Genomic DNA, 13,196 nt, shown 5'->3' with positions numbered 1-13,196 from the left:
CCATAGATAATGTACATGCTGTTCTTTCGAAACATCCCACCCTCACCTTCTCCCACAGAGTTCAAAAGTCTGTTCTGTACTTCTGTGTCTCTTTTTCTGTTTTGCATATGGGGTTATCATTACCATCTTTCTAAATTCCATATATATGTGTTAGTATGCTGTAATGTTCTTTATCTTTCTGGCTTACTTCACTCTGTATAATGGGCTCCAGTTTCATCCATCTCATTAGAACTGATTCAAATGAATTCTTTTTGATGGCTGAGTAATATTCCATGGTGTATATGTACCACAGCTTCCTTATCCATTCGTCTGCCAATGGGCATCTAGGTTGCTTCCATGTCCTGGCTATTATAAACAGTGCTGCGATGAACATTGGGGTGCACGTGTCTCTTTCAGATCTGGTTTCCTCAGTGTGTATGCCCAGAAGTGGGATTGCTGGGTCATATGGCAGTTCTATTTCCAGTTTTTTAAGAAATCTCCACACTGTTTTCCATAGTGGCTGTACTAGTTTGCATTCCCACCAACAGTGTAAGAGGGTTCCCTTTTCTCCACACCCTCGCTTGGAGACACTTTAAAGATCATCTTTCTCTGTCCAGTTCATTTCTCAGTTACAGAAGAGGAAACAGCTATCCATGAAAGATCAGGAACTTGTCAGTGGTTGCTAAGGCCAGACTGGAGGCAAAGTCTTCTATATTTCATTTGGTTCATCTCCTCCCGTTGCCCAGCACATATTTAAAAGCTACCCTTCCATATATTCTGCAATTAATAGACAAATAAAACTCTTTCAAAAAACTAAAAATAGAGTCACCGTATGATCCAACATTCCCACTCCTGGGCATATATCTGGAAAAGATAAAAGCGCTAGTTCAAAAAGATATACACACCCCAGTGTTCATAACAGCACTATTTATAGTAGCCAAGGCATGAAGCAACCTAAATGTCCATCAACAGATGAATGGATAAAGAAGATATGGCATATATATATATGAATATTACTCATCCATTAAAAAAAAGGATGAAATAATGCCATTTGCAGCAACGTGGATGGGCCTAGAGATTCTCAAACTAGGTGAAGTAAATTAGAGAAAGACAAATACTGCTATCACTTATATGTTGAATATAAACAATGATACAAATGAACTTATTTACAAAACAGAAATAAACTCACTGACATAGAAAACAAAATTATGGTTACCAAAAGGAAAGGGTAGGAAGAGATAAATTAGGAGTTTGGGATTAACACATACACACTAATACATATAAAATAGATAAACAGCAAGAGCCTATTATACAGCATCTGCTTGCTAAGTTGCTTCAGTCATGTCTAACTCCCTGTGACCTTATGGACTGCAGCCCTCCAGGCTCTTCTGTCCAAGGGATTTCCCAGGCAAGAATACTGGAGTGGGTTTCATTTCCTTCTCCAGGGGATCTTCCTGACCCAGGGATCGAAGCCGGGTCTCCTGCATTGCAGGCAGATTCTTTACCATCTGAGCCACCAGGGAAATGGTTATTGTATAGCACAGGGAACTATATTCAATATCTTACAATAACCTGTAGTGGAAAATAATCTGAAAAAGAATACATATATATGTATACATACATACATATATGTTAGGCCTCCCTGGTAGCTCAGATGGTAAAGAATCTGCCTGCAAGGCAGAAGACCCAGGTTCCATCCTTAGGTTGGGAAGATGCCCTGGAGAAGGGAATGGCAACCCACTTCAGTGTTTTTGCCTAAAGAATTTCATGGACTGAGGGGCCTGGCAGGCTATAGTCCATGGGGTCACAAAGAGTCAGACATGACTGAGTGACTAACACTTATATATATATGTGTCATTGAATCACTTTGCCATAAACTTGAAGCATTGTAAATCAACTATACTTCTTTTAAAAAATAAATTAAATAAATAAATAAAACAACAAACTCTTATTTCAGGCAAACTTTCTATGACTTGCCATAAATCTAATTGGATAAAAGTGGTTAGATATTTCAACCCCCTTCTGGGTGGTAAACAGCTATAAGCTAAGAATTTTTTTTAATTATCTTTAAATCTCTAGTACTTTTCACCATACTTGTCACATGGCATATATTTAATAGATATAAATAGATGGGCAGTTTGATTTTAATTTGAAATTAGACATCAACCAAAACTGAAAGTCCCTTGCCTGGTTCTCCAATTAGCAAGTGGCAGATCTAAAGCTTGAGACCAGCGGTTCAGTTTTACACTAAAAGCCACCATCCCAACACCTTGCCCTAGAGCCCCCTGCCACTGAGGATGGCCTTCCTAAATTTCACAGAAGCAACCTTTCTGACTCTCTGAATCAACGCAGCTGATTCAAGAGGAGACAGTATTTTTCAGATGCTCAGGCAAAAGTTTTTGCCCTCGAATAATGACCCAATAAAAACAATCCTTCATATGTTGGTTCATTCCTTCAATCATTCGACATGTATTTTTTTGAGTGTTTACTATGTGTTGGGAATTTCCCTCAGTAATGAGAACCCACTGGGAGAGACTAAATGATGTCCCAGCCACCATGCTAGGAGTAAGCCCTGGGAGAATAAAGAAAGAAGGCAGTCTTGATACTGATGACAGAGCTTTCCCCAGGGTTAGTGGAGACGTCAATTAGGACTCAGCCCTGAAGCTTGCAAGCATAGATCGAAATTTTGAAGAATTTATGAATAAACCTCAACATCCCTTGATAAAATAACCCAGGTTGGTGGCAAAGAGAGAGAGTCTTCAGATGGTAAGGGGCAAAACTTGTGTTTCTTTTCCCCAACCATCATTCTTAGAATTCATTTGGTTTTTGAAGATCTAGCAAAGTCTACCAACACCATCATACTTGCTTCTGAAATTATTCTTCATCTCCTTACCCTTCCATCCCAAGCATGGGTATAAACCCTTTCTTTAATTTCCCACAGCCCAGATGAGGCCATATTGGAATCATTACAAGATTTTACTGAAGTCTCAGGAAAAAAAAAGAGGAACCACAACAGTGTTTTTAAAAGGTAGCAGCGATACATGGTGGCACCTGAGACCTGTGGGCACCCTCCAGAGGTTGGCCAGACTCCTGTAGGGTTGCTTTCCTGTCTAGCCCTGGTTAGGTGGCATAGGGCCAGATCTAAACTTCCCTACCACCCCAAGAAATTCCTCAAGTGTGCCAAAGCCCCTCAGAGTCCCAGCCCAAGACAGCAGAGCGGTGCATGATGACAAGAGTCTCCTTTCCCTTTCCCCCAAATTCCACCTCTCACCTCGTGAGAACACCAGCAGCTTCCTATTTACAGACGGCTTCTACTCCAGAAATCTATTCGCTGGACAGTTTTTTGGAATCAGCCATGCATTTCCAAAAACATCAACAGTTATTCAAATCAGAGGCAAGTCCCAAAAAGTGCTATTTATATCCTGCTCCATCCAAGGATATAATGGACCAGCTAAGGATGTTGGAAATGCAGCTCTCCAATTTGGCAGAAATCAGAATGCGAACATAGATGCTCCTGCGTGTGTGCTTGCTAAGTTACTTCTGTCATGCCTGACCTTTGCAACGCTATGGATTGTAGCCTGCCGGTCTCCCCACCCACGGGATTCTCCAGGCAGGAATACTGGAGGGGGTTGCCATGCCCTCCTCCAGGGGATCTTCCCTACCCAGGGACTGAACCTGTGTCTCCTACATTTCCTGCATTGGCAGGCGGTTTCTTTACCACTGTTACCACCTGGGAAGCCCACAGATGCTCCTAAGCACTCTCTGTATCCATATATCATTTGTAGCAATATAAGGACCCAGAGCCCCTACCAAATCTCCTGCATCAGGAGAGAAAGCGTAGTTGCCAGGGAACTGCGGTTGCAGAGACAAGAAAATTCTTGACCTGGAATCAATAGAGTAGTCATTGCTAAATTGAGTCCAGTAAACTCCCTCTGTTTCCTGAGTATCTTTAGCATTTGGGGAATTTGAAGGAAATGCAGTCCAATTCGTGGCACCGTAGGACATGAGAAAATAATAGACAGATCAGAGTGCAGAGTGAAACCGAATATAGTGTTTTTTATCAAGAGATATTGACAGCCACTCTTCTATCTAGTGATCCCAGCAACTCTCCTTGGACAAGACCTTGTTTCATTGAAGGATCATTTGAGCACCTTTTCTTGATTATGCAACTAAAGACATGGGGACACCCACTGCCCTGGGAAAAGGGGACATCACAGGATTTTCTGTGACATGACGGATGCTGTCCTTTCCAAGTGCCCCTTGCATCCTTGACATCAGTGAATAAATCTGCAAAATATCCTGGGGACAAAAGAGATTTAGACACTGACTTTCCTGCTAAATTTAGACAGCACTTAAACCTCTCTGATAGAAGGCCTAAACAGATACTTCAACAAAGAAGGCATGCAGGGGGCCAATAAACACAGGAAAGATTCTCAACATCATTAATAATGAGACAAATGCAAATCAAAACTACAATGTGGTATCACCTCACACCACTCAGTACGAGCATCATCAAAAAATCTACAAACAATAAATGCTGGAGAGGACTGGAGAAAAGGGAACCTTCCTACCCTGTTGGTGGGAGTGTAAACTGATACAGCCATTAGGGAGAACAGTATAAAGATTCCTTTAAAAACTAGGAATAAATCTACCGTATGACCCAGCAACACCACTATTGGGCATACACCCTGAGAAACCACAGTTCTAAAAGACAATTGTACCGCGATGTTCATTGCAAGACTATTTACAAAAGCCAGAACGTGGAAGCCACCGAGATGTCTATCAAGAGATGAATGGATAAAGAAGATGTGGTACATGTACGTGATGAAATATGACTCAGCCATAAAAAAGGAACAAACTTGAATCAGTTCTACTGAGATAGCTGAATCTAGAGCCTATTATATAGAGTGAAGTAAGTCAGAAAGAGGAAAACAAATATTGTATATTAACGCATGTACATGGAATCTAGAAAAATGGTATTTATGAACCTATTTTCAGGGAAGCAGTGGAAACACAGATGTAGAGAATGGACTTGTGGACCCAGTAGGGGAGGGAGAGGGTGGGGCGAATGGAGAAAGGAACATCAACATACATACACTATCAGGTAAGATGGATAGGTGGTAAGATGTTACAGTGTAACACAGGGGGCCCAGTCTGGCGCTCTGTGATGTCCTACAGGGATGGGAAGGGAGAGGGGAGGCTCAGGAGGAGGGGAGATACACATGTAATTATGGCTGATTCACTTTGTTGTATGGCAGAAACCAGCAAGACATTGTAAAAATTGAAAAACAATAGATAAAAAAACAACCTCTCTGATGGACGTGATGGCCTTAATTGGATTGATGAAGCAGAGGGGATACTTGGCACCCTGAGGAGGAAGGCAACAGGAGGAGAGGAGGCTGTGGGCTGGACTGGTGATGTGGGTTCCAATCAGAACGCAGATGCTGCGGGTGCGGGGAGGGGCAGGGCGGAGGAAGGGATGTAGTTGCTGATTTAGGCATAGCTGTGACTGAGCGCTAAAATCTCCCCAGAGGCTGCACCGTATTGGTGTAAACCACATTGGAGAGACCAGAGCTCTCTGCACCCCCAGCACTATTAACATTTCGCCACAGATCATTTTTCCAGCGGGGAGTTGGCTGTGGGGGAGGGGCCATCTTGTGCGTTGTAGTTGGAGGATGTTCAGCCACATCCCTAGAGTCAGACACGACTGAGCAACTCACACACACACACACACACACACACACACACAGGCGTCTACCCACTCGACGTCAGTAGCACCTTCCCCAAGTTGTGACAACCAACAGTGTCCCCAAACTTTGCCATAGGTCCCCTGGGATGGGAAAGCCAGCACTGGTTGAGAAGCACCATTTGGAGCAGAAGGCAACTTGGAAGCTGAAAGGTGAGGAATCTAGGTAGAGTGTTTGGACCATCAGACATATCAATGATGCTGAAGGCAAAACTGCTCCAACTTCCTGGAACCCTTCTCCTTGGTAACCGGCTAGATGCCTCTGCCCTCCCCCATCCACTGCCTCCTGGACACAGGACTACCATTTGATTCAAGTCAGAATTTAAGGACTTTGTCAGAATTCGTCCTCAGAATTTAAGGACAACTCCAAGTGAAAATGGGGTTTCAAGGAAGTCCTTCTGATAAAAACAAGCATTCTCAAGACACTATTAAGAAAATGAGACTCTCATGGGACTTCCTTCAAGGCGCAGTGGATAAGAATCTCCCGCCAGTGCAGGGGACACAGGTTCGATCTCTGGTCTGGGAAGATCCCACATGCCGCAGGACAGCTGAGCCTGTGAGCCACAGCTTCTGAAGCCTGCATGCCATGGAGCCTGTGCTCACAACAGAAGAAGCCACCGCAAGGAGAAGCCCCTGCACCCCAACAAAGAGGAGCCCCTGCTTGACACAACTAGAGAAAAGACCCAGCCCAGAAAAAATAAAATTTAAAACAAGAAGTGAGACTGCCCTGATATTTGTGCCCTAAGCTCACAGGTAAGACCAGTGAGATGCACTTAAGGGAAGTAGCTAGAGAAGAGGATGTAAAAATTGTAGGGAGGGAAACTTTTTGAGGCTTCCCAGGTGTCTCTAGTGGTAAAGAAGTGAAGTGAAGTGAAAGTCGTATCCAGCTCTTTGCAACCTCATGGTCTATACAGTCCAGGGAATTCTCCAGACCAGAATACTGCAGTGGGCAGCCTTTCCCTTCTCCAGGGGATCTTCCCAACCCAGGGATCGAACCCAGGTCTCCCACATTGCAGATGGATTCTTTACCAGCCGAGCCACAAAGGAAGCCCCAATGGTAAAGAAACCACCTGCCAATGCAGGAGACACCAGAGATGTGATTTCCATGCCTGGGTTGGGAAGATCCCCTGGAGGAGGGCATGGCAGCCCACTCCAGAATTCTTGCTTGGAGAATCTCTTGGACAGAGGAGCCTGGAGGGCTACAATTGATAGATTCGCAAAGAGTCAGACACAAGTGAAGCAACTTAGAGCTCAAGCATGCAACATTTTCAAAGAGAAAAATACTCAGACTAGAGCCCTAGTTTTCTCTATGTAAGAGCATCTCCAGTCATTTCACATTATGACATGAGTCTCTAAATAAATTTAATCTTACCGCATTTTATTCCCAATAGCTCAGACAGCTCTCTTAGGAAGTGGGAATGTTGTGAAATGAAGCAAATGAGAAAAAAAAAAGTGTTGCAATTCAACAAAGGTTGGAAATCATAGCCCCGGAGGAACAAAATTAAATGCTTTAATGTCTATAAAATAAAAATAAGCCACATAACCAATATATCTGAGTCAGTAAATGTTTCTCTCCATTTGCTATAGAAACAACAGGCTCAAATTTACTGGAGTTCGAGTTATATTTCAAGGAGAGATGTATATAGTTCAGTAAATTGGAAAATATAAATCAAATGTTGAAGAATGCAGTTTTATAAAATTTATGATTCAAAGGTGATTCTTCAGCTTCCAAGTTGAACCTTATTTTAGTGATGCATGTTCCCTTGTGAAACATTTTTCTTTCATGGAGAATAAATCAGCTACAAGCAAAAATATTTTAGAACTCCAAGACCCGAATAAGAATGACACATTTGTCTGAAGTTGAAATTGTGTTCGACACGCCCAGGTGTACAAGGCATACTTTAGCCATTTATTGACTGAAACAACGCACCACTGCAGCTTTTATCCGAGCCCTCTCCTGGCAGCATAATGCTTTCATCTCAGGTACTATCATTTTTCCATGTTTATTCTGGTGTTCTAATCTCCCAAAGGGGTTTCTAGTGCATCATGCTTTAGTGACATTACCCTTGAAGGCATTGAATGCATTATTCTAGTTTCTTTTAGGTATACATGTAGAAATCATGTGTCTCAGAGTCCCATGTAAAAAAATAATGACTAAATTTCATTCATCAATTCATTCATTCATTTATGTATTTATTTAAAGATATGACCACTACGGTTACTATTGATGCATAACAAATGAGCTCCAAAATGCAGTGACTTAAAAGAGTAATTTTATTATGCACATGGATTCCATGAAACAGTAATGTGAACAAAGAACTGGTTGACTAATCTCCACTCCATAATATCTGGGGCCTCAGCTGAGAAAACTTGAACCCTGGGAGGTCAGTCAAAGTTTAGGGGCTGGAATCATCTAAAGACTTGTTCAGGTGCATGTCTGGAGCCTTGACTAGGGTGACTCAAAGACTAAGACTGGAAATGTAAAATGGCTCAGCCACTTTGGAAAACAATTTGGCAGTACCACAAGAAGTTAAATATAGGATTACGATGCAACCCAGAAATCCACTGCTAGGTATGTATACCCAAAAGCACTGAAAATGGGGCTTCAAACAGTCTTGTATGTGACTATTTATTGTAGCATTATTCACACTAGCCAAAAGGTAGAAACAGTCAAGGGTTTATCCGCAGATGAACGGATAAGGAAAATGTGGAATATTACTCAGCCTTCAAAAGGAACGCTGTGCTGGTGAGGGCTGCAATGTGGATGAAACTCGGGAGCCTTATGCTAGAAGGAAAGCCAGACACAAAGGAACACACTTTGTGTGATTTCACTCAGACGAAATATCTAGAATAGGCGAGTTCATAGAGACGGAAAACAGATTAAGGCTACCTGGGGCTGGGGTGGGGTAGAAATGGGGATTTATTGTTTAAAATGTAAAGAGTTTCTTTTTGTTGTGTATGGGCTATCATCTTTTGTTATTCTGGCTGGTCCAAAATAAGCTTTGTTTCCTTTAAATAAAAAGAATTTGTAGTCAAATAATATAGTTAATATATTAATTTATTAATTATTTGATACAGATTCTTTTTTTTAAACGGGAGGATAATTGCCTTACAATTGCCTTAGTTTCTGCTGTACCCAGCGTGAATCAGCTGTTTGTCTACACATATCCTGTCCCCCTGGAGCCTTCCTTCCATCCACCCCCATGGCACCTCTTTAAGTCATCACAGCGCGAGCTGAGCTCCCCGGGTGATGCCGCAGCTTCCCACCAGCCACCTGCTTCACACATGGGAGGGTATGTATATGTGAACGCCACTAAGGAGTAAAGCATTTCTGTTGGGGTCATGAAGTCTTAGACAGCGACAATGGTTGTGCAACATTGTGAATGTAACCGATGCCACTCACTTGTACACTTAAAAACGGCTGAAATAGCAAACTTAACGCCACACATATATTCATAACAAAAATGTCTCACCAGGTACAAGCAGTTTTATGGACAAGTTCATAAAACAGATAATGTATGTGTGTGTGTGATAAAGAGAGAGACAGACAGAAGCAGAGAGACAGAGAAAGACAGGGAGAGAGAGAAAGAAAACATATCTGTCTTCCTTTTTAATGTTAGAATATGCTTTATTCTCAAGAACAATACAGGAAAAATAATAGGCCAAACTCAGTAAGGAACATTAAAGCCAAAAAAATCTAAATATGAGTAACAATATCCCAACAATTAGTTTTTAAAACATCTTTACCAAGTTTAGTGTATCCTAGGAATGAAAGAAAAGTTTGACATTGTCATTGTGATAACAACATTAAGAGAAGCCTTATCATGGCCCTCTGGAGTAAGTACTATTATTAACCTCATTTTACAAATGAGGACACTGAAACTTTGAGAAGTTAAGGAATTTGACCACAATCCCTCAGCTCTGAGATCCAGCATCCAGAGTCTCTCTCTTCTCTGCTCTTGACCTGCACTGGATATGGTAGATCTCAATAATTTCTCCTTCATGTCTTTCATCCAAACTTTTCCTAGCTTCCACCTCTCTGTGCCACCTTTGAATTTTTAAATCTATCTTTTACATCACTCATTTTCTGTCCAGCTCTCTCATCCATATGTTAACCCATCCTTTGCCTTAAATTAAAAAATTAATATATATATGAATATGACTCATACATATACCGCATTGCAAATCAACTATATCCCAATAATTTTTTAAATTCATGACTTTATTATTCACTTCTAAAAGCTCTAGCTGGTTCTTTTTCACTTTTTCCTGCTCTTTTTGACAGTATCGCCCTCTTCTTTCATAGTTTCAAAGCCTCCTTTTAAGTTCTTTAATGTTCCTTGTTTTTCTCTGATTCTCCATAGGATCACTGTATCATCAGACGTTCTTGGGTATCTATTGCACCCTCTGACTGTCGGTAGACTCCTGACTGTTTCCTCCTGTGTGTCTAATTTTGGATTGTGAGTTCACCTTGAGAAGGTTTTTTCGTCATCACGCAGTCGTGTCTGACACTTTGTGACCCCATGGACGGCAGCATGGGTCAGGTTTACCTGCAGCAATTTCGCCTGGACTGCTTGAAGGTGCGTCTCTCCAGAGAAGTTTTGTATCTGCCCTTGGGCACCCGACAGGAATACAGTAGCCTGAGCCCATTTTTTAAATGTGTCCCCTGGGGAGTTCTTAAATGATGTAGCATAAGTAAGGCAATTCAGGAACCTGGTGCAGGCCAGTGGTTATGAATTCCCCAGAGAATATTTCCCCTGCCACATGCAGAGTTGGTGAACCCAGACAGAGCAGTTTTCTCCTGGAGTCCCGGCACCCGCGCTGGGTCACAGGCCCTTTCAATTGAAAGACGTCTTTCAATTCTGAGGGTCTTCTTTACGTTACTTCTTTGACACATTGTACTTTTTTGTTTTCTTGACTCTCTTTCTATATAACTGCGAGTTGCATTTCTTAACCTGTGACCCTCTCTGTTTCTCTGTATTGCCTACCTAGACAGCATATTGAAAAGCACAGGCGTTACTTTGTCAACAAAGGTCCATCTAGTCAAGGCTGTGGTTTTCCCAGTAGTCATGTATGGATGTGAGAGTTGGATTATAAAGAAAGTTGAGCGCAGAAGTATTGATGCTTTTGAACTGTGGTGTTGGAGAAGACTCTTGAGAGCCCCTTGGACTGCAAGGAGATCCAACCAGTCCATCCTAAAGGGAATCAGTCCTGGGTGTTCATTGGAAGGACTGATGCTGAAGCTGAGACTCCAATACTTTGGCCACCTGATGAGACGAACTGACTCATTCGAAAAAACCCTGATGCTGGGAAAGATTGAGGGCGGGAGGAGAAGGGGACGACAGAGGATGAGACGGCTGGATGGCATCACCGACTCGATGGACATGAGTTTGAGTAAACTCCGGGAGTTGGTGATGGACAGGGAGGCCTGGCGTGCTGCGATTCATGGGGTCTCAAAGAGTCGGACACGACTGAGCAACTGAACTGAACTGAAAGGCAAAATACTGCTTCTTTCATTGAAGGAGCCAGACATGCCTGTACCTGGGACCTGTTATTTGTGACTACTCAGTTCCTCACGAAAATAATGTCCTGTGTTTTCCAGTTTGATGCCAGTGAAGGTGGGACTATACAATCCATGGAATTCTCCAGGCCAGAATACTGAAATGGGTAGCCTTTCCCTTCTCCAGAGGATCTTCCCAACCAGGGATCGAACCCAGATCTCCTGCATTGCAGGCGGATTCTTTACTAGCTAAGCCACCGAGAAGTCCAAGAATACTGGAGTGGGTAGCCTATCCCTTCTCCAGCGGATCTTCCCGACCCAGGAATCTAACCCAGGTCTCCCACATTTCAGGCAGATTCTTTACCAGCTGAGCCACCAGGAAAGCCCTGTACTTGATTAGGGCCCAGCTTAATGACCTTACTTTAAACTGATTACCTCTATAAAGAGCTTGTCTCCAAACAACGTCACATTCTGAGGTTCTGGGGATTAAAACCTGAACATATCTTCCTGGGAGACACAATTCGCCCAGCACACTGTAGGGCAAAACCCTGAGTCTCTCTGAAGTGCTGCTGAGCAGACCAGCTCCTGTCCTCATTCTGGTGCCTACCCGACCCACCCCACCCCTCCCCCCCCCCATACACAGATACACACACACACAGATGCACACACACACACAGATATATACACCCAGGCACACATACATGCACAGTCACATACACAGACACATAGACACAGACTTTTAGACGGACACACACACACAGATACACACACACGCATAAATACACACATACAGATACATGCACCCAGACACACACATGTACACACACACAGACACTCAGACAGACACACATACACATATACGGAGACACACACAGACACACAGATGCACCCACATACATATACAAAGATGCACACACAGAAATACATACACAGACACACACAGATACACATATACACACAGAGAGACAGACCCAGAGACACACGCAAACCCACACAGACGCAGATACACAGACACGAACACACACAGAAGGACCCAGATACACATACACACGGCCTAGAACATTTGGCGTGTGGCTTTCTTTGGCCTGTTCATTCCAGTCCTCAATCATTGCCTTTGCCTCTTTTCCCATTTCCTTTGCTTTTTGAGCCTTAACAGTGATCTCCTTTTTCAGTAAGTTCAGGGTGACTCAGAGAATAAGCAGGGTCATCTCACACGTTCAATTTTCTGTGTTTAACCAGAGAACAGTCCACAGCAACCTCAGGGAGCATGCAGATAAGTCAGACATCCTCACCCTGTAACAGGACCTTTCCTGATTCTAAGCCACCCATCTCTGAGCATCGCCTGTCATTGATCAGAAATGCCCGGTGACCGATAATGTAAGTGAGGGGGCTGCTCTGAAAATTTGGCCTCATTTCTGCCCAGGGCCCCCAGGCTCATTCTCTTTGTGCTTCTCCTGTAAGCTGTGCGCCTCTGCTCACCCTGGGTATGTGCCTCTCTGCTGGAAGTAACCTGTCGCTTTAAAAGAAAAAAAAAGGCTGCGGAGTGACCTTCCTTAGGAACGGGTTGCTAAGCGGGTGTTTTTGCTGAGACGTGGCTGCAGCTTCCCAGGGAGCAGCCCAGGAACCGCCCCAACACTCAGCCTTTGCCCTCCGGAATTTTTTAGAGGCATCATCAGGGAGAGCCGTCTCGCTCCACGTTCAACCCAGAAAGCGGGATCTGCAAAGTGCCCTGAAAAGTTCCTTAAGGTAAATCAGTTCTTCCCGGGAGCAGTGCTGGAGCAGTGGGGTCCTGCTGGCAGCTAGCAGGCTTGGAGCTCAGCCTCTCCCCGGGATGCCCTGAGCCGATTTAATGAATTGTAAATGTAGGAGTCCTTGTTATTATTTACGCTTTACTTTCTGAGATGAAAACATGGAGCGTGACTCGGGCTGCTTTGATTAGAGCCACTGCCTGGTGCCTAGCTTGCAGGAAAT

The 13,196-nt window shown here is 43.3% G+C and overlaps 1 protein-coding gene across 3 annotated transcripts in view; it reads left to right on the top strand.

The window, feature by feature from the left end:
* Window positions 1-12,813: 12,813 nt before the first annotated feature.
* The window catches only part of CC2D2A (coiled-coil and C2 domain containing 2A), a 125,440-nt gene continuing 125,057 nt past the window's right edge, over window positions 12,814-13,196 (top strand). For all 3 annotated transcript variants that reach the window (XM_043906156.1, XM_043906157.1, XM_043906158.1), the window contains exon 1: window positions 12,814-12,971. The gene's annotated coding sequence lies outside the window, so the exon portion shown is untranslated. The remainder of the gene's footprint in view (window positions 12,972-13,196) is intronic.

The sequence above is a fragment of the Cervus elaphus genome, chromosome 6 (assembly GCF_910594005.1).
Source record: "Cervus elaphus chromosome 6, mCerEla1.1, whole genome shotgun sequence".
NCBI lineage: Eukaryota > Metazoa > Chordata > Mammalia > Artiodactyla > Cervidae > Cervus > Cervus elaphus.
Note: the sequence above shows the minus strand (reverse complement) of the source record. Positions and strands in the feature narration are given on the sequence as shown.